Raw genomic sequence first — 21,541 nt, forward strand, 5'->3', positions numbered from 1 at the left:
TTCCCCTCAGGAGAGATGGTCTCCTTCCAAACTCCTCAACCTCGTCCGATACCAGCACCTGAGTAAAGATATCGATGACGCTTCAAAGTTCCAAATTTCCAAACAGATGCCGCTGGCCGTACGGGCAGGGGAGTATGAGCTGACTGACATAATAGTCAATGATAACTGTGTGCCAGAGCGACTTCAAAACCTGTTGAGAGATACATCCACTGCAGAATCCCCTGTTACGGTGATCAGATCAGATTCAAAAGTTTATTATGGTTTTGATTTTGTGAGACTGGCTCCTGGTCTTATCCAGCCTTATGACTGGTACTCAAAGAAGGTCAAAGATCTTGGAGACCTACACAAGAGCAAGTACAAAAAACGTAAGGCTCCCGACACTGACAACCCCGTCGAGGCTAGACGAGGCAGACATGTGACTCTCAGGCCCTGTGAGGATGAAGAGGGTAAAATCTCTGCTGCTGCTCCTGCTCCTGCTGCTGCTGTTACCAATAACTCTAACCTGACTTTAGACTTAGTAAGTGCCCAACAGGCTCCGCAACCGCCCAGCCAAATTGCCTACAAGGTGGGCCCGGACAAGGTGATTTTACGAGTAAAGAAGACTGAAGGGGAGCTAGACACCATCATTGCCATTCTCAAAAGCAATGATGAGAAGGAAATTACACTTTTCAAAGAAAATGTAATCCTACTGTCACAAAAGTTGACCCGTATGTACCCTCTCATTTTTGCGGGTCCCTCTTATGATTTGTGCAAGTACTCCAGGCACACTGATATGTTCATGTTCCAGTATGCACAGCTATTTGCAGACTACAAGCAGGTGTCTAACTGGGACTTATCTGACTCACCTAACTCGGTTGAGGCCTTCCTGCTACAGATCTTTCTCACATTGAAGACAGCCTTAGATGTAAAGCTGTTACCCACACACATGACAGACTGTAGAGATGTTTTCATTGATAACGGAGCAGTAATGATAAACGTTCTCACTTATCTCAGTAGGAACTTCAACAATAATGTAATGTTTGGTGAACAATGCAACAGTCTGCACAGTCTCTGTACTACTCTGGTGGCAAAACATTTACCCGAGTCGGATCTATGCACACGACTTAGCAATCTAAGCACTCGGTCGTCAGCCTCAGATGTGCTGAACAATGCAATTGAATGCTTGTCGTCGTCATCGTCAAATCCCAGGAGGACATTCCCACGCCTTTCAAAGCTAGAAGGTGAAGGATTTTCGCTCAGGGATTATTTCGTCGACATACCCAACTGGTTGAACCACATGGGTGAAAAGGAGGAATTGCATGATAGAAGCAGCGCAAAACTGCTGTGGTATGGAAAAGTAATGCCTTTCAGAGGCAACCAGACTGCAGAGAGTTTGGGCAATACCATGCTGAGTACAGTGGTGAAGAACATAGTGCTGAGAATGAGAGTCAAAATATTCAAAAACACGAGGGTAGAAGTGACAGCTCTTGATTGCACGCAGGGTTTGATAAAGGTGACTTTGAACAACTCATCACTCGCTGGGATTTCTAACCTTGATAAACTAGACCAAGCAATGCTACTCAACGACAACTGCTATTACACACATGGCACACTTGCTGGGATTTCTAACCTTGATAAACTAGACCAGGCAATGCTACTCAACGACAACTGCTATTACACACCTGGCGCACTTGCTGGGATTTCTAACCTTGATAAACTAGACCAGGCAATGCTACTCAAAGACAACTGCTATTACACACCTGGCGCACTTGCTGGGATTTCTAACCTTGATAAACTAGACCAGGCAATGCTACTCAAAGACAACTGCTATTACACACCTGGCGCACTTGCTGGGATTTCTAACCTTGATAAACTAGACCAGGCAATGCTACTCAAAGACAACTGCTATTACACACATGGCGCACTTGCTGGGATTTCTAACCTTGATAAACTAGACCAGGCAATGCTACTCAACGACAACTGCTATTACACACATGACGCTGCTTCACTGACAGAGTCAAGGTGGGCCCCTGTCATAATGGTTGAAAAAGCTAAACGACTGGGTCCTCTGCAGGAGTTGACTGTTGAATATTACAGGATGACAATCCTCGTAGTTCTACTTAGCCCATGGGGATCTGTGACATCAGTCAGAGACTTATTCCAGAGCGTAAAGACTTTTGGCAGCACAACATACTAAATTCAAACCATTTCATTCTCTCTGCTGTCTGTCAAGAACCCGATGTACGAACGCCTACTCTGTCAAGAAAAGTGTGTATGAAAATGCTGCATACTGTTTCAATGAAAACAAAACCAAAAAAAAAAACCACTGACAGAAATGTTGTTATATTCTTTTTTATTTTATTGTTATGATTTTGTAAAAGTGACTTTTGTATTTAGTAGAAACGGCAGCCCTGTTGTACATGCCCAGACACCTCTTTCGTTGAACTATTGTGTGATGTTTCTTCTGCTGTCAATAAAATCTCCCATTGGTCCACATCCTCAGTTTGAGCCCCTGTCATAATGGTTGCAAAAGTTAAACGACTGGGTCCTCTGCAGGAGTTGACTGTTGAATATTACAGGATGACAATCCTCGTAGTTCTACTTAGCCCACAGGGATCTGTGACATCAGTCAGAGACTTATTCCAGAGCGTAAAGACTTTTGGCAGCACAACATACTAAATTCAAACCAATTCATTCTCTCTGCTGTCTGTCAAGAACCCGATGTACGAACGCCTACTCTGTCAAGACAAGTGTGTATGAAAATGCTGCAAACTGTTTCAATGAAAACAAAACCAAAAAAAAAAACAGAAGACAGAAATGTTGTTATATGTTTTATTGTTATGATTTTGTAAAAGTGACTTTTGTATTTTGTAGAGATGGCAGTACATGCCGTGACACTTCTTTGGTGGTATTCATCTCGAGATTTTCATAGAATTTTGAAACTGCTCAATAAACTCTGTAATGAACTTGCATTGTCTGTCAGTGTCTGCCTTTTTTGTAAATGGAGAGGTGTTGACTCTAGCCCCGGGCGGGGGTATGGTTAAAGAAACTATTCAGCACACTTTTTACACTCCTCCTCTTTCCAAGAGATTTTGTGAAACCCTTTTTTCTGAAAAACTGCAGTGTATGTGGTTATGAAAGTCTGCCAAGTATGCCTACTCTGTCAAGAGATGGTGTCATTATGGTGTAGTGTGTTTGAAAAGTTGCACACCTTCTCAAAGAAAACAAAACCTACACATAGTGTTTCTGAAATGTTTCTTCTTATAATTATTTATTTTTTCATTGTTACACAAGGATGACGCATACATACAGGATTCACAATAAATACATGGAATTTCAACTAGTCACACAAGTATAACATTTCACCATTTCAGATACACATGTAATCATCATTTCTTCTGAGCAAAATACCTGTCCAGAGTATTCAAAACAGCATTAGATTTCTCTGCTTTATCAGCTGGATTAGAATATGTGGATGAGAGTGTCACAGCGAGGCATGGTTGTTCTAACTGATTCATACACACACTGTTGGCCAAGCTCTCCAAATATTGTACCATACTGGCACTTTTGTGTCCAGCTACAGGCGTGTTTCTTTTCACCACATGGGAGGACATTATTCCAGATATATCTCTTCAGGGCAGTTGTCTTGGTCGTCGTTTATGTCCGACTCCACTTTTGAATCCTCCTCAGACAAGTCTGTAGAAGATGTAAGTTTTGCAGGATGGTCGGTGTGATCTTTTTCATCTACAGGTTCTTTGTCATGCTCACAATCAACCACTCCCTTCTGCACCTGTAACTGAGGACTAGATTTCCGAAGTGAAGATGTGGTATGGGTTAGGTAAGGGTTTCTCTTCCCTGAAAATCTGACACGTTTTACATGGGGCTCAATTGAGTTGTCATCAGTCACATAGTAATGTGCGCTTAAATCCCTCATTCTCCCCTCTTCCGCTTCCGGCTGAATGAGAGACTTCATTGCCATCTTCAGACTCTGAATCCACCAGGCGTCGATGCTTGCGCACAGCCTCTTTTGTCTCACACTTGGCCTTTTCTGTCCTCCTTTTAAACTGTGAGCATGATTCTTCGTCCTCCTCCTCGTCACTGCTGCTATTTTCCGACTCAGTAGATTTGTAACTGCTGCCAGATTCCGGTGCAGTAGATTCATCAGTGATGCTACATTCCTGCTTAACAGGTTCGTTGTTTATGAAGCCGTCATTGTAATCGTAGTCATCAGAACTCTCACATTCATCATGCTCCATAGTATCCGCCAAATTTTCACTAGGGATACCAATGTCATCAAAATCACCATCATCAGCAATATCATCATAAGCATCATCACCATCATATCCTTCTTCCGCATCACTCCAGGGGTAGCAGTCGTCGTCGTGGTCGTGGTCGTGATCATCAAAGTGTCTGTGGTGAAGTCCGAGTGCTCCAACATCACTTTTAGAGTGGGATGACTTGGAGGCCTCTGACTTAGAAACCAAGTGATCAACCTTATCCGCTTTGGCCTGCTGATAATGTGATGATTTTTTCATGACACCAATGCGGTCGTCTTTGTAAAGCTGATTCCTTTTCTGACTTTGATCACCTCTCATTTTACATGGTTCATCCACCGACTGCTCCTCCGACCGTTTCCAGTGTTGATTCTGGGGGTCTTGTAAATAAAACACCTGGTTTCTCCAGTTGTCTGTAGACTCCAAGCAATCAATGAGAGCTTTGCTAAGTCTGTCCTGCAAATGGTACTTCTTGAGTGTGTTAACAACTGCTCGGTTGTCAATTACCCATTCCATCAGGATTGTGGCGTTCTTTTGGTTAAGCAGTGTGTCATCTAATCCCAGTAGAAAACAAACAGCATCTCTCCTGAGATCATCACTGCTGGTCAACCAGGCTTGACTCAGCAGCAGAACGGACAAATTTTTTATCCAGGTCAAAATCGGAGTTGATTCTGGTATGATGATGGTCGAGGACAGACTATCCTCCTTAGCATTGGCAGTGGTCACAACTTGGTCTTCCCTCATCTGCTCACAATCTTTACTTTGCTCACGGGGAGCCGATTTAGCATCCAGGGACTTTGTGTTTGAGTGTGGTGAAGAGGAAGATCCCTTCTGACTATTGCAGCTGTATCCTCTTCCTTCCCCCTTCAGCTCCCCTTGCTGCAAACTGTTGCGACAAGTGCGGCGGCGGCGGCGACTGTCTCCGCTCCCCACTTTCAGTCCTTTCTTCAATTTGCTGTGATGGGTGCGGAGTTTTAAAAAGAGCAACTTTACCATAGCATACATCTCTATCAACTCCCTGTCCTTGATCTTTCTTGAATCGTGTTTGATCTCGTCGTGCCACTTCTTGTGTAGTGCATTTAGTTTGTCCAGGGTCTGAGGTTGGAACCATGCTCTGCAAGCTGTTGTCAATGCACTGTTTTCCCCAAATCTTTTTTTACAGTAGCTGGATGTGATTTCGGCCAACGCATCCCAGTCCTTTCCACCTTGCCGAGTCACCATGTTGATACGCAGCTTTCTCAAGGCTACGTTAACTCCGTTTTCAGAGTTGCATCGCTTCCACATCGCCACGTTCTTTTTCACCCTCTCAATCGGACAATGTAACAGCTCAGCCACAGCAAAAGCATTGGGGATCTTACTGTCCATGAGTTTAATGCTCAATTCCAGCAGTTCCACCATGATAGGGTCACTACTGATCTTGCTCTCCAAGTGCTTTGGTAAATAATTGCACCAGTTGCTGGAATGTACACGCTTGATGAATGCTGTCAGTGCAGTGTGGTACAACTCCGGATACATGTCGGTGCCGGAGAGGAAAGTATTCCTCGTCATTTCATTTAGAGTGTCATTCCAGCAGCTCACTGGCTCCCCGTTACCCAGCATGCGACAGTGATGCACAGTCCTGCAAAATCTCAATGTGGTGGACGCGTACAGCTGAGGAGCCTGAGTCTGACCCCTTCTCAAAGCCATGACCGGGACCAGGTTCACCCGCTTGCCTCCCGACAGCTTACTGATGCTTCTGAGGTAGACAGTGCGTGTGTCACCGTTGTCGTAGTGGAAATGTCTCAAATCGCATCTCACTTGGCTCTCGGTGAAACAGTCCGAATTGGCTGCACACACCATTTGAGCAGAGTTCATCACGCAGCACATGGGTTTTACATCTTCTACGTCAGAGGCCAGTGCTTCCTTATTGTTACTCTGCGTAGAACGGCTATTGTCATCTGTGTGCAGTAACTGGAATGATTGGATTTGTTGGAAGGAAGGAGTGACACCTGTTAAGTGTGTAGGCATTTCAAGGGCCATGTCCCAGAAGTCAAATTTGTTACTTGTGACCCTCTTCAGCAAGTTGAGGCTCTCCAGACCAGGGACAAACAGAATCTCTTGTAAAAAATAAGAGGTGCCAAAAGTTCCTCCCTTTGTTGTCATAGCAACCGTGTAGGTGCCGATCATAGACCTGCTCTGATCACAGAATGCTAGGTTGGATTTGTCAAAGTACTGTGTGACCACGGGAATGATTTTCCTACCGTTGCCGCTTGTCAAGTCTTTACTCGGTATCGAAAAAAGTGTGTAGCTTCCGCTTGCCAGAAGCACATGTTTGACACCGGCTTTGTCTACACCAGTCATGGATTCAAGCTCGCCGCCCTCTTCAATGTCCACCAGGTCCATCAGGGCAAGGAGGAGCCCATGTGAAGGCTTTTGCTTTATGTTACCAGCAGTCTGGATCACTTTGTCCCTGAGAATCCTGTTGACGGTTTTAGGTTTGAATTTCCCCTGTACTCTGGACATTTCCTCTTGCTTGCATCTCATCAGATTCCACCCCTTACGAAAGAAAAATATATTGCAATATATTAGAAAATATCATGTGATATATTAGGCAATATATTCCCATATATGGGATTTAATTTTTATATTTTCCAATATATTGCAATATATGCATGGATCATATATGTGTATATATTGAGAAATATATTGAAATAAAGACCAAAAAGGCACTATATTTTTAAATATTTTATATATTTATATATATATGCATGGATCATATATGTGTATATATTGAAAAATATATTGAAATCAAGGCCAAAAAGGCACTATATTTTTTTAATGTTTTATATATTTTCATATATATGCATGGATCATATATGTGTATATATTGAAAAATATATTGAGATCAAGGCCAAAAAGGCACTATATTTTTTAAATGTTTATATTTTATACAACATACACACACACACACACACACACACACACACACATATATATATATATATATATAACACATATATATATATATATATATATATATATATATATATATATATATATATATATATGTGTGTGTGTGTAAAACATTTAAAATATATAGTATATAGTATAGTATATGTGTATATTTATAACCCCCCCCCCCCCCCCCTGTAACAAGTTAAGTAATTTATCTAACATCACAATTAGTCCGAAGCTGAAGGTAAAAATTCAATTAAAGTAAATATCCTGCATAGTTCTCCTCCTCTGTGTCCTCTGATCAGAGCGGTGACCCTAGCAACGGTGTGTTTTACTTAGCAATGGTCTGTGAACCGATTGCAGGTCAGGAATTATTTTTTTTATTAGATATAAAAATAAAAAATAAAATGTTACCACAATGAAACAAAATCCATTGGCTGTCTCATCGTGAGCATTTGAACATGATTGGTTGATCTGACTGACATAATGGCTCTTGGCCAATGACAGCTATGCGCGCCTTTCCGGCGCCAAATTTGAAAATAACCGTTACTGCTGCTGTGAAACGGGAACCGCCGCGACGCACTTCAGTCGTTCAAGAATGACCAGTCATGTGGATTATTTTTACGATACGGATAAATGGACAAACAGTCGGCTGGAACCTGGTCCTAGCGAGAGCTTGAGTGAATTTAAATCCTGCAAAAAATACCAGGTAAGATATTTCTCTGTTATTATTGTGGCTGTTGTTGGTGTCAGGGATTCAAACGAGGCAGGCTCTGGTGAGAGGGAGGGGGGCTGTGTAACGTTAACGGATGTGAAGTCCTGGACATGTCTCGACATGTCACCATGGAGGGTTTTTTTTTCTTATTCTCCTTGTTCTAACCAACGGTGAGGAGGATGTTTCAGCCGGTACATGGCTTCATTAACGTGTTACAGAGAAAAGGGTTAGAAAGAAAAGAGAGAAAAGCTAATCGCCATTAGCACATGAGCTATCCGGCTTTCAACCCCGTAGTAGCATTCTAGCGAGCGGCTAACTGGTAGCGTTAGCGGCTAACTGGTAGCATTAGCCACCGGTGTAGGCACCAAATGTGGAGGCTCCGGGCTGCCAAAACCGCCCTGACTAATCTGATGTTTGTTAAATCTACAAAACGAATTACCGAACAAACACCACCACTTCTGTGTGCACGCCTCTGCAACTAGTCATGGTTATCGTAGCCGTTAGCTTAACGTTAGCTGCTGCTGACAGCTAACAGCAGCAGCTAAGCTAACACCAGGACGTCAGCTGTTAAAACCCTCCCGTTGTCGGACACAACATGAAACTACTCCAATTAGCTCAGTCATGTTGTAACAAAGATATCTGCTGGAAAAAATATTTTTTTCATGGGCTGTTTATTGAGTTATTTAAAGCTGGCCTGTGGAGTTTATACATATAAAACAATGTCCGTTACATTGCAGCCACTGCCAAACGACTTATTAGGATGATCATTGAACGCATCTCCACCACACAACAGTCCCTGGTTTACCCAGGAGCGCAATTGCTTCTGAGGAGCGACTTTCCCGCGCTGTCGCACAGGGAATTACGCATGCAACGCAACACGTTCGGATTTGACGTAGGGTTTAGAGCGCTGGTAAACAGAAGAGAAGAAGAACATGTTATCTTATTTTTGTCTAGTCTGATATGCAGCCGGTGGAAGCACTGACACTGCAGCCACCGGAGCGGAGGAGACCCGACGGCGGATTCGTCCCGCCCGCCTCCCCCCCGACACGCACCGCACCGTACCGTAACTGGAGAGATCCGCCCGGTGAGCGTTCAGAGTCGACCACCGTACCCCCCCTCTCACTGACCTCCGCGGTCCTGGACCGCACAGGTACCAGGAGACCAAGACCCCCTGTCATGTCGGTCCTCCACCCTCTCTGATCCGCCGCTAGTTGCCAGAGCCCCGCGGAGCTCAGTCTCTCCCTCCTCTCCCACACTTCAGCACCTGTCCTGGGCTACAGCTTGGCTCGCTCCACCGTCCTTTACTTTTGAAGTAGCTATAACTAATAATAATGCAACGTATAGCCTAACTATACACGCACATGAGTGATCAGAACAGTAAATTGTTTACACTACTTTTAAAAGGAGTAAAGTCATTTAAAACGAGGAGCGAGCCGAGCCGACACGGTGCAGTCTATGGCTGCAGCCCAGGACAGGTGCTGAAGTGCGGATGAGAGGAGTGGACAGACCGGGCAGGAGCAGAGGCGTCTCGTCGGTCCACGGCCGTCTTTAATGTCCCGAGACACCTCTTTCAATCCGTTTAAGGTTATTTGTTTGTGTTTAGGGAGGCTATATTTGCTTAGAATATTTTTTGGCAACCAGAAAAGCAATGTTTGACCCGGCGTGGCGGCGCCATCACACTCGCTCGCAAAAAAAAAAAAGACAAGAAAAAAGGAAAGAAAAAACGCATACACACATTTTGGAGGAGGGAAGCGCGTCACAGCATCATTTTTATTAAATCATAGTTTTCTCTAAATTAAGACAGTGTGCGGGACTATTTTTCACCCACCCCCCCCCCCCCCCCCCCCCCCAAATGTAGGCCTATGTATAAAAATATGAAAATAAATTGCGTGTAGGCCTAGATATCGTTTAGGGATTTTTTTTTTTTTTTTTACTAAACGTTTACAGTTTCATTCCGTGTAAACGTTTACACATGTATAAGGTCACACCCCTAAATAAATGCCAAAGCTGAATGAACACAACTTTTTTTTCTCTTCCTACTTCGCCAGTCACCTGGTTGCCTGGTTACCTGCACTTACCGTGGTAAACCGGCTTCGGAATGTGTTTTATTTTGAAAATTAACCGGATTCTTCCGCTGTTTCTTTGTGCGACTTCCTGCCCGGCTTGACAGGCTCGCTCGCGGCCATAGCTCGCGGCTCGCGCGCCGCGCCGCTGCTGCTGTGAACCGGAGCGACGTGGCTCCGGTGTGACACAGTCGTTAACATCAAAGGGCTCCGCTTCTCGCTGCTTCGCGGCTACTCGGCGCGCGCGTGTGTCTGTGTGTGAGAACCACTGCTTTAGAAAACGCACTCTGCTGCAGAAGAAAACAACATGAACTCTGCTAGTAACAGAAACTACTGGAGATGAGACACTACACTGACTGTGGCCTCTTAGCATGGTTACTAATACTCACTCCTGTTAATAAAAGTAAAGTATCACTGATATTAGTGTATACTCGGTTGATGAAGTATTAGTCATCCAGCTGAAAATGATATAGCCTGCAAATAAGCCATCATTAGTGAATCCAGTTTATACACACAGGTGTAATAAGTTCAATTCACCCTTCATAGGTTGGACAAAATAATAGAAACTTTAAAGTCAAAGATATGTGGCAGTAATTTTCATTAGGATATTAGTTCTAAATATAGTGTTATTTGAGTAATAATAATCAGGATCAGCAGCAAAATAAAATAAAAAAAAATCATTCTATCCTTAATACTGTGACACAGCTAAAGATATTTTTGTCCTTGATTAATTAATGTTTTACTCTGTTTCTAATTGACTGAATACTCTTTGTTATGTCAATCTGTATTTTACACAGCCAAGGACCCACAGCAGTGCTCTACCCATGAGATCATCGTGCTGGAGAACCCGAAGTGACAATAGAGCAAAAGATGATGGGGTACAGACTTCAACATGCAAACAGGTAGGCAAACAGACCAAGAATTATGGCAAATGCATTTGCTTCTTAAATTTTTTCATTAAACCTAGTTCAGATTAATTTCAGTTCAAGTTTTTAAAGTGATAGTTCACCCAAAATTGAAATTGCACTCATTATCTACTCACCCTCATGTCGACTAAGGGCTGGGAGGAGTTTCAGAGTCCTCAGTGGCTTCTCTCTTACAGGGGGTCTCGACGTAGCAGTGCATGTCCATATAACGGTTGCAAATGGATACCAACTGTCTTCATAACAAAAAGACACACCAAAAAACATCCAAATACCTCCATGCTGCTCGTATGTAATGTTCGTCTTGTATTGAAGCCCCGAAATGCGAAATTGTCCCAAAAACAATGAAATAAGTCAATTTTTCGAGCTTCTCGAAGCTCTTCTTCCCGGTTCGTCATATTTGGACGAACCAGGGTCTGTTCTCTTCCCAGTTCGTCCAAATATGACGAACCGGGAAGAGGAGCTTTGAGAAGCTTCCGCTACAAAACAAGCTTGAAAAATTGACTTATTCAATTTTTTCCGGGACAATTTCGCATTTTGGGGCTTCAATACAAGACGGACATTACATACGAGCAGCATGGAGGTATTTGGATGTTTTTTGGTGTGTCTTTTTGTTACCAAGACAGTTGGTATCCATTTGCAACCGTTATATTGACATGCACTGCTACGTCGAGACCCCCTGTAACTCAGAGAAGCCACGGAGGACTCTGAAACTTCTCCCAGCCCTTAGTCCACATGAGGGGGAGGAGATAATGAGTGAAATTTCAATCTTGGGTGAACTATCGCTTTAAATGTATAGCACCATCCCATACAGAAGTAATTGAAATTTCCACAGGACTGATGCTGGCTAGCCTCGCATCACCAGGCTCTTCAGACAAGCGAAGAGCCTGGTGTCAGTTACCTCCCAATTAGTCTGCATTCTGGTTCCTGTCTGTAGCTGATACCGAAATCACCAAATTCACCAAAATAAAAGTATTCACCAACATAAAACTTATAAAATAACAGGGTACCCGCGGGGTCTTAAAAACTTGAAAAAGTCTTAAATTTGATAACTATAAATTAAGGCCTTGAAAAGGTCTTAAATTTGGTTTACAAGTCTTAAATTTCATTCTCAAAGGTCTAGGGGTGTAACGGTACATGTATTTGTATTGAACCGATTCGGTACGGGGCGTTCGGTTCAGCACAGCGCTGTGAACGAGTGAGTTTCGGTACAGAAGTTGTGTGTGTTTACAGTCCACCTGCAGCTACACGTGCAGCCCGTTTACGTCGTGGCTATCGCTAATGCTACTGCTAATGCTACCGCTAGCGAGAAAACAGAGGCTTGAAGACCCTCCTGCTTTTGGGAGGAATGGAGGTGGAGGTGGAGGTGGAGGTGGAGGTGGGGGGGCTGTGGCTCCTATCTCCTCTCTGTCTGTCTGCCTGTCCGTCTGTCTGTCTGTCTGTCTCTCTCTCTGTGTCTGTGTTGCGCACAAGCTCCAGTACATGTGGATCTGCTGCAGATGCGCCCAGAGCAGGCGCACGTCGCTGCTGTGTTGACACTACGCACTGTGCCTCGTGATGACCCGCGTTATTCATTCATTTATTTATTTATTTGCGGCCGAACGTTGCATCGTCAGGCAGCCGTTGTGGCATTTGCCCACATTGCCCTATGGTCAGTCCGTCACTGGCTCGAACTGTTAGTGCTGCACTTTACATGTAAAAAAAAAAATCATTGTAAGGCTGTATGTTTTGTTATTTTGAGAATAATTTATTGAACTTATTAGGCAGCACTTTACAACAGTAGCCTTTTATATTTTTTTCATATTTTGTATAATGGCTTGGTTTAGTTTAATAAGTTTATTTGTATCAGGGACAGAATGTACCTACAACATAGCATTAGTAGGTGAGTAAAATAATTACATTTGACTAAAACATGTAAATTTGGTTTAGAAAAATTCCTAATAAACAACAAGCAAATTTATGTTTTGCATTTTGTTCTCTTACCGAAAATGAACCGAACCGAGACCTCAAAACCGAGGTGCGTACCGAACCGTGATTTATGTGTATCGTTACACCCCTACAAAGGTCTTATTTTTTATCTATCTGCATGATACATCGCAACAACATAACTGTATCTACTTGCAAAAAGTCATGGAATGCTGCGTTGGCAAACGTAAAATGACTGTTGCGAGGTTGGTCTTAAATTTCATTAGATGTGGTATTAAAAAGGTCTTAAAAAGTCTTAAATTTGAGTTGCAAAATTCTGGGGGTACCCTGAATAAACATTAACTTGTAATACAATAAAAGCAAAATGTGTTAATGGCTCGGGGACTTTCTTGTAAATTATATTCCTTAAATCAAAGAGTTTTACCGCATTTTATTAGCTTGGTGCTTTTATTTTGAAGGAAAGGTCTGTCTCTCTCGCCCTGGATCCGTTTCCTACCAAAACAGCGAGTCAACGGCCCCAGACTAGATGCTGGCTGACTGAGTGATAGAGTTGAGGGAAATCATTGACTATACAGCTGAATACCGACTGAATACTAACATTAAACTAGTGGTCTATTATCTTGTTTTTACTGGTGTGGAGTCTGGACTCCAGTAGGGATAGGCATTTCAAGCGAAAGTATTTGATAATCGCGGAGTACTAATCGATTGACTCTTTGACACCCCCCTCCAAACCCCCTGTGAATGATCTGATGTTTGATGTTAGGTTGAACATTAGAATGAAGCAAAGGATGTCAGAGCATTTTATACAGATAATTTAAATAATATTTAAAAAATCTCTTTTTTTTTCTCTCTTTTTCCCTAGATGCACCAAGGAGCCAGCTGATTACTACCAATTGGAGGGTGGACATCTCTTCATCTGCTACATACATACATCTGCTTTATCTGCTACATCAATTTTCTTTTGGCTGTTTATTTCTTTTCCACAGTTCCAAAAGTATATGTATTGTCTGTTCAATGGCATTCTTTAAAAATGTTGCACTGTTCAGAAATGTAGAGTCAGTCACATTTCCTTTGTCTGACCATATGCCAGGCCTGTTGGCAGGGTTCTTACGGATCCTTAAAAAGTCTTAAAAGGCATTGAATTCATTAATCTAAAAACAAGGCCTTAATTGGCATTAAAATGTCTTAAATCAATTTTTCAAAAGTCTTAAAAATGTTAACACTTGGTAAGTGGTATTTTATGGTGGCCGTCAACACTAAATTTCTCACAGCCACCAGATTCCGAGTCAGTGGTGTTTTTTTTTTTTTTTCAGACTTTTTATGCATTTATTTTGAAAGGACAGCTGGAAAGAGACACAATCCAATGTTCATGTAGCAGTCACTTTACCTTGGATCACATAGGAAAGTGGGTAAAATTGTCCCTAACCCTATGTAATTGATGTGAGGTGTTTCTTTTTTTTCTGCATTTGTGTTTATTTTGAAGTTGGTCTTAAATTTAATTTCAAGTGGTTTTAAAAAAAGTCTTAAATTTAACTTGGCTTAAGCTGTAGGAACCCTGGTTGGGGTTTAATAGGCCTGTATAGCTCCCTACCTCAAACTGGGTTCAGTATCTGTGCCTGATTAAAAGAAAATAAAGGTTGCTTTTGATAAATTACCCAGTCTGTGTTAATATGTGGTATAAAGGTTTGTGCACATATTGCAGTTTGCATATTTAAGTATTCATCCACAATATATTGAACACATATGTCATGTTTTTGTTTCCATATAATTTTCCATATATTAAATATATTCCACAATATATTGAACACATAGCCATACATATATTTCATGTATAATTTTACATATATTTAAAATATATTCTACCATATATTGAACATACATGTGACACTATATCTTTTCATATATTATCAATACATTTTATCATATAAATCTGAATACATTATGGTGGATATTTATAAATATAAAATTGCATATATTTTGGGATATATAAACCCATATATTATATATTCAGGTTTAATATATTTCAATATATTGAAAGGGGCAGTTTTTTTGTATATTTTGCAATATATTGCAATATATTACAATATATTACATCAATATATAATATGTTGTATAATATATGTGCCATAAATATATTTTTCCATATATTGCAATATATAATATATTGTATAATATATGTGTCATCAATATATTTTTCCATATATTTACAATATATAATATATTGGAAAATGTAATGGAAGAATAATATATTACAATATATTACAATATATTGCAAGTAATATATTGGTAAATATATTTTTCTTTCGTAAGGGACACTTCCTTGTACAGTCCTCTGTCACTTTTACAACTGAAAACATCTTCGCTGCTGAAGAAATCATTTTGGTTGCTGGTCGTGTACCAGGGAGGATGTTGAGTTACAATCACCATAGGCTTTTTATCGCCCATGTTGTTGTTGTTGTAAGTTGTAGTTGTGTTGTGAATCACTGAAGAAGCTCCCTTGGTTTCCAGAAGTGTTGTAGCTATGTTTAAGTCAAGGCTGAACTGAAGCGCCTCTTAAAGCCTCACTGGTGCTACCGTCAGTGTCGACTTGGGAAGGGCTTTTACATGTCAAAAGCGGCTGATTCGCTGACGTTGTTTGGAAAAAACTCCCCTCAACACTTTACTTTTTTATTTTAAAAAACTGCCCTCTCAACTAAATCTAGGTGGAAACATGACCTGAAACAGGACAAGAGCGCAAGATTGTTCACCCAACTTCTGATTGGATAGAAGGAATGTGTGGAGGGGAGGAGAGAAGAAAAACTGCTGCATATTTATTTAAACCACGCCCACTCCAGTCTCAGACACACTGCTCTGTTTCAGTCGGTCTCTGACCACGGTCTAGAGCACATGTCCTTGTCCTGCAGCTGAGATAATAGGGGAGATACGGTTGTTTTTCACCTCGTTGTTTCACCACCATGGGACAACTGAGTTAGAGTTATGTAAATCATGTGTGTAGGTTTTACAGCCCAATTTTTTTTTGAACTGACTGACTGACTTCTGAAACTAATATTTTTGACCAAGCCTAAATTTTGTTTGGTGGCCTATTGATACCGTTGAAGTTTGAATTAGGACCTCACCTCATCATCACCTCATCCTCCTGAGGTTAGACACAACTATGCGGGGATAGCGCTTGTTATTCTCGGGTGCCTGGCCATGGTGGTCAGCATAGTGCTCAGCTACTTCGCTGCCCAGAGGAGAAAAATGAATGAAAAGAAAAATGGATTACTCAGATATCTGCAGGGGCCAGAATCCAGAAAGACCAGCAGGACTGTTCTAACATGCCTCATCATGATGAATATTGACCTGTTCATGGCTGTCATTGCGGGCTGCATGGAGTTGCTGTACAGACCTCTAACCAGCAGCTCTCAGAGGTTGCACAGTGTGGAGTGTGCAATTGCTATGTTCAATATCATTACCTGTATCATAATAGACACGGTGATAGCTGGCCAGTCAGCAACTAAGGAGACTGTAACAGTGTTGAATAAGTTGCTGCGTGATTCAGTATTTCTTTATGGTTTTGTTGGATGTATCTGAAATAATAAAAAAAGAAAAGAACCAAGCTCTCAACATCTAATTGTCTTTATTGCCAAACGTTCAACAGAAAAAGTAACATCAAAAAGAGTGAAGTCATATAGAAACATGTTCAAAGTTGAAAACATACATGTCCAAAATCTCCATGTCGCTGCTCCACTTCATCACGACCAGAGAGATGTTTGAACAGATAGGGCACTACACTCTGTCCAAATGGGTGACAACGCTCGGTTCCAAAGGCGGATGAGTAGCCTAAGTTAGAGTCGATCATATAGAGATGTTTACCCACTTTATTACTTCAAAACAATAAACCGGGAAGACGTAGTAGGTAGCATTGCACGCAGCTTACAGGCAGTAACTTCTCTCTCTTCTTCTTCTCTTCTTCTCTCCTCTACTCCTGCTCTGTCTTCTCAACTCATAGCGCCTCTCGCATTCAGGAGGAAACACCACACCGTGCAACTGGTGCAGCTGCCGTATAGGTTCAAAGGCAGGGAAGCAATATGACATGACTGAATCATCAGAAATATGTTTGGTTTCATGCATACAGTACCAATTAATACCAGCAGATGTCTGCAAAAACCCCGCCTGCCTCAACAAGTTACTATAACCCTTGTGCTGCCCGAATGGGTCAAATAGACCCAGTCCCCCTCGTACTGTTCTCGTGGGTCAGACAGACCCAGTGACTATGGATTGAGAATTTTAACTGTCATGATTCCCTGGCAGCGGGTCAAAAAGACCCAGTGAGTTTGGCATGAGACTTCTAACCATCATGATTCCCTAGCAGCGGGTCAAAAAGACCCAGTGAGCGTGGAATGAGACTTCTAACCATCATGATTCACTAGCAGCGGGTCGAAAAGACCCAGTGAGTTTGGAATGAGACTTCTAACGTCATGATTCACTAGCAGCGGGTCAAAAAGACCCAGTGAGTTTGGAATGAGACTTCTAACCATCATGATACCCTAGCAGCGGGTCAAAAAGACCCAGTGAGTGTGGAATGAGACTTCTAACCATCATGATTCACTAGCAGCGGGTCAAAAAGACCCAGTGAGTTTGGAATGAGACTTCTAACCATCATGATTCCCTGGCAGCGGGTCAAAAAGACCCAGTGAGTTTGGAATGAGACTTCTAACGTCATGATTCCCTAGCAGCGGGTCAAAAAGACCCAGTGAGTGTGGAATGAGACTTCTAACCATCATGATTCCCTGGCAGCGGGTCAAAAAGACCCAGTGAGTTTGGAATGAGACTTCTAACGTCATGATTCCCTAGCAGCGGGTCAAAAAGACCCAGTGAGCGTGGAATGAGACTTCTAACCATCATGATTCACTGGCAGCGGGTCAAAAAGACCCAGTGAGCGTGGAATGAGACTTCTAACCATCATGATTCACTGGCAGCGGGTCAAAAAGACCCAGTGAGTTTGGAATGAGACTTCTAACCGTCATGATTCCCTGGCAGCGGGTCAAAAAAGACCCAGTGAGTGTGGAATGAGACTTCTAACCGTCATGATTCCCTGGCAGCGGGTCAAAAAGACCCAGTGAGTGTGGAATGAGACTTCTAAGTGTGGATCAGAAACACCCACCCCCCCCTAGTGTGGATAGAAATTTGTAACTCATAACCCATGACTCCTGTTGGTCTATGTTCAGTTCAATTCAGTTCAAGCAGTTATGGCGTAAAAAAGAAGACACACAAACAACAACCATGGCACAGCAACAAACAGCAGATGACAAACAGGAGTACATTATGCAGATCAACAATACATGTCCCCAGGGCTTTACTCTCTATTGGGTAGTGTTCTTATTTTGTATAGGACACTTGAAGTGATGATTATGTGTACAATAAACCCAGGTGTGCTGAATCTGTTGATTGACAAAACACAACATGAACAGTGTGGTCGCTTCTCTTTTCCTTCTTCTCCCCGTATACCTTCAGTTACATCTTTACATTATTGAAACAACTCAGCTGCTAACACACAGGCAGACAGCAGTTTTAGTGTGTGTGTGTGTGTGTGTGTGTGTCCATCTGTGTCTGTGAAGCGGTGGTGAGGGGTTGATCATGCAGTTGGGGCCACAACTGCTCTGGACTTGTAACATACCTGTAAGAGGGAGAGATGGGGGTCAGACTCTGTCAGGCACTTAGTGTTGCTTGTAGTATGTATGAAAAGTGCATTATGAATAGAATCGGTCTTTGATAACATGCTGATTTGCTTTCACCCTGTGTTATGTGGTACTGCTTTGTCCCTAATCCCTTTGATGACATCAGTTTTTTTCAAATTTAGCAGAGAGTCTACTCAGGACAGTTTAGATGTTAGGAGCCATACAGGGAAGACTCCCATAACAGTGTGTGATTCCTGTGCAAGGTTATTATACAGTAGCTTCAAGTTTTTCGTTGCTCTGTCCTGCCACTGTGATGTCTTCATTTTGTGCTAGGCTGTCCTCATCTATATGCATTTGGTGGTGTGGCTGTTGTTATATGTTTTGTGAGCTCTCTGACACCTGAACTTCTCTGCAGGGATGAATAAAGTTTTACTCTACTCTACTCTTGTGATGATTTTTTTTTACACCAACATCCTTTCCTAACACACTCAGTGTTTTTTTTTTAGTCCTCCGAAGTATTCTTAGTCTCTATATGCAGTGTAATGCCATGTAAGTAAACCTGAAGCTCTATGTTTTACATTCTTATAGCTATAAAGCCACGAGTGGGGTTTCCCATCACACCACAACACACCAGGAGAACATTTCCACATACCGTGGTAACTAGTAAATCTAAACTCTAAACTAAATGAAAATAAAAAACTAACGACTGCCCTGTCCTGCTCTGCTCTGTCCTACTCTACTCTGCTCTGCGCTGTCCTGTCCTGTCCTGTTCTTCTATAACCACCAGATGTTTCCACCAGCAACTAGTCTAGGAGGCCTAAAGCAGCATATGATTCAGAGTAGAGCAGGACAGAACAGAGCAGGACAGAGCACAGCAGAGCATGCTGTGGATAGAAAATTTTAACTCATAACCCGTGACTCCTGATGTTTCAGCCTGGGTCAAATATACCCAGTCAGTATGGATTGAGATTTTTTGACTGTCATGAGCAGAGCAGAGCAGGACAGGGCAAAGTATGGTGTGGATAGAAAATTGTAACTCCGGATGTTCACACAAACTCCCCCCAAAATGGCAAAGTTTCTTGACAGTGTTGCCGTTCATGCATCGGATTCTTGACAGGCAACGGAGAGAGCGATGGGTTTGGTGGCCAAATACAGGGTAGTTTTTCAGAGCAAAAGAAACATTTTGAGCCTTCAAAAAAACAGAGGAGGAGTGTAAAAAGACTGGGCTGGCTAGTTGCCTTAACCACGCCCCCCCTTCACCCTCACACATGAAGCATCCTCAGTCTGTCTCTGACCAAGCAAGAGTCAACACCTCTCCAGTTAAAACAATAACGGCATGACACTGACCGACAATGCAAGTTCATTTCAGAGTTTATTGAGTGGTTTCAAACGGTGTAAGGAACATCACACAACAATTGTATGAAACCTCAAGTTGAAAAATAATGTATCAAAATCCCTGTCAGTGCTTTATTTTTGTTTGGTTTGGTTTGGTTTTCATTGAAACACCATGCAGCATTTTCATTCAAACTCCTCCAAATGACAAAGTTTCTTGACAGGGTTGCCGTTCATGCATTGGATTCTAGACGAGGTTCAACGTGAGCAGGAGGGTGAGGGGGTGATGTTGATTCGCTTAGTGTCGGGTGGAGGAGGGCGAGAGGGGTGTAGGGAGGGTAGGGGGGGGTATTGGGGGTTAGGGGGAGTGGGCGAGTGGGGGTTAGTTGTGAGCTGAATGCGGGGTGTATTTGTTTGGGTAGGTTGGTATTTAAGTGTGTTATAATTGTTGTGGAGGGGGTGGGGACGGGGAGGCGCGTTGGGGGTGGGTTTGGGCTAGTGCAGTATTTTAATGGGATGGGGGGGAGAGTGGAGTATTAGGGGGGGTTCGCGCGCTTCGCTATCGATATGGTGAGGGGTCAAAGTGAGGTTGGCGGAGTAGTTGGGGGGGGGAGAGGCGATGTGGTGGTTTTGCAGGGCGAGTATAGGTGGATCTGGGGGGGGGTGTTGTTTGGTATTTGTGTTAGGGGCAGTGGGGTGTGGCGGGATGGACAGGGTGTATGGTTTGGTTGTGGTTTGCAGGGGATGGGTAGCAGGAAAGGGAAAAAGAGTACAAATATTTTTGAGGCCTCTTCAAAACTAAACGTGAGGAGAGGGTATTACTGGTGGAGGTAAGGTGAGGGGGGAGAAGGGGGTTACGGAGAACCTGGGCTGGGCTTAGTTGCCCTTAAGCAGCTAGCTACTCGGCGCCCGCGTCCTTGCCAGTTCAGACCTTAATCAGGAGGACAGGAAAGGCATGGTCCTCAGTCCTGGGGGGTTCTCTGGGGCTGACGGAGGCGGGGGATTGTGTTCGGAGGGAGGTCAGGGGTGTCAAGGGGGGGTAGGTGGGGTTTCAAACACGTGAAGTAGGAGCAGGGGACAAGAGATGGAGCAGAGCGGAGGGGGAAGGAAGTAGCATAGGTGGGGGGTGGGTTTTGAGAGAACGTGTGAGGCCTAGAATGTTCAGTTTGTCAGCGGATTACGGATAAGCTCCCCGCTAGAAAATCGGCGAAAGGTGGTTTGGTTTATTGCTGGCTGTCAGTGTTTGCCGGTTGTGCACTTGCATCGCGATAGCTTGTACAGCCGAACGGTACTGTGAGGGCGATCTTATAGATGGTGTTGGCAGGACGATGACTTAAAGTGGTAGGGTACGTTTGTTCTGTAGAGAAAAGTGAAGAAAACATTGTTTCATAACAGTGTATCTACGCACAACAAACAAGTCTGTGAAACCACTTCACGTTGACAACCATATTAACAGTAAATGAAAGATAATGGCTATCAAAATCTCTGTCAGTGTTTGCATTTTAGAAGTGTTTTGATTTTGTCTCATATTCACTCACAACACTCCCCAGAAATGAGAAAGTCTTCATCTGACGTTATTGCCCGATTCTGCACTCGGATCTTGACAGGTCAAACGGCAGTCAGTCGATGCGGATGAGTGGAGGGGACTGAATCAGAGGGGATGTTGGGTTGATGTGTAGGTGTGAATGCGTCCGGGTAGGTGAGTTCACGGAGGGTGCCGTCGTTTATCTCGCAC

General features: G+C 42.9%; 1 long non-coding RNA gene across 1 annotated transcript; it reads left to right on the forward strand.

Moving 5' to 3' along the window:
• Window positions 1–7,958: 7,958 nt before the first annotated feature.
• Window positions 7,959–14,023, forward strand: LOC146960288 (uncharacterized). The gene is made up of 3 exons (XR_015035482.1): window positions 7,959–8,072; window positions 10,763–10,867; window positions 13,677–14,023. It is a non-coding gene; the product is annotated as an uncharacterized LOC146960288 (long non-coding RNA).
• The last annotated feature ends 7,518 nt before the right edge of the window (window positions 14,024–21,541 follow it).

Source organism: Trachurus japonicus, unplaced genomic scaffold, assembly GCF_045865225.1.
Source record: "Trachurus japonicus isolate A0001 unplaced genomic scaffold, Traja_1.0 AP030502.1".
NCBI classification, from domain to species: Eukaryota; Metazoa; Chordata; class Actinopteri; order Carangiformes; family Carangidae; genus Trachurus; species Trachurus japonicus.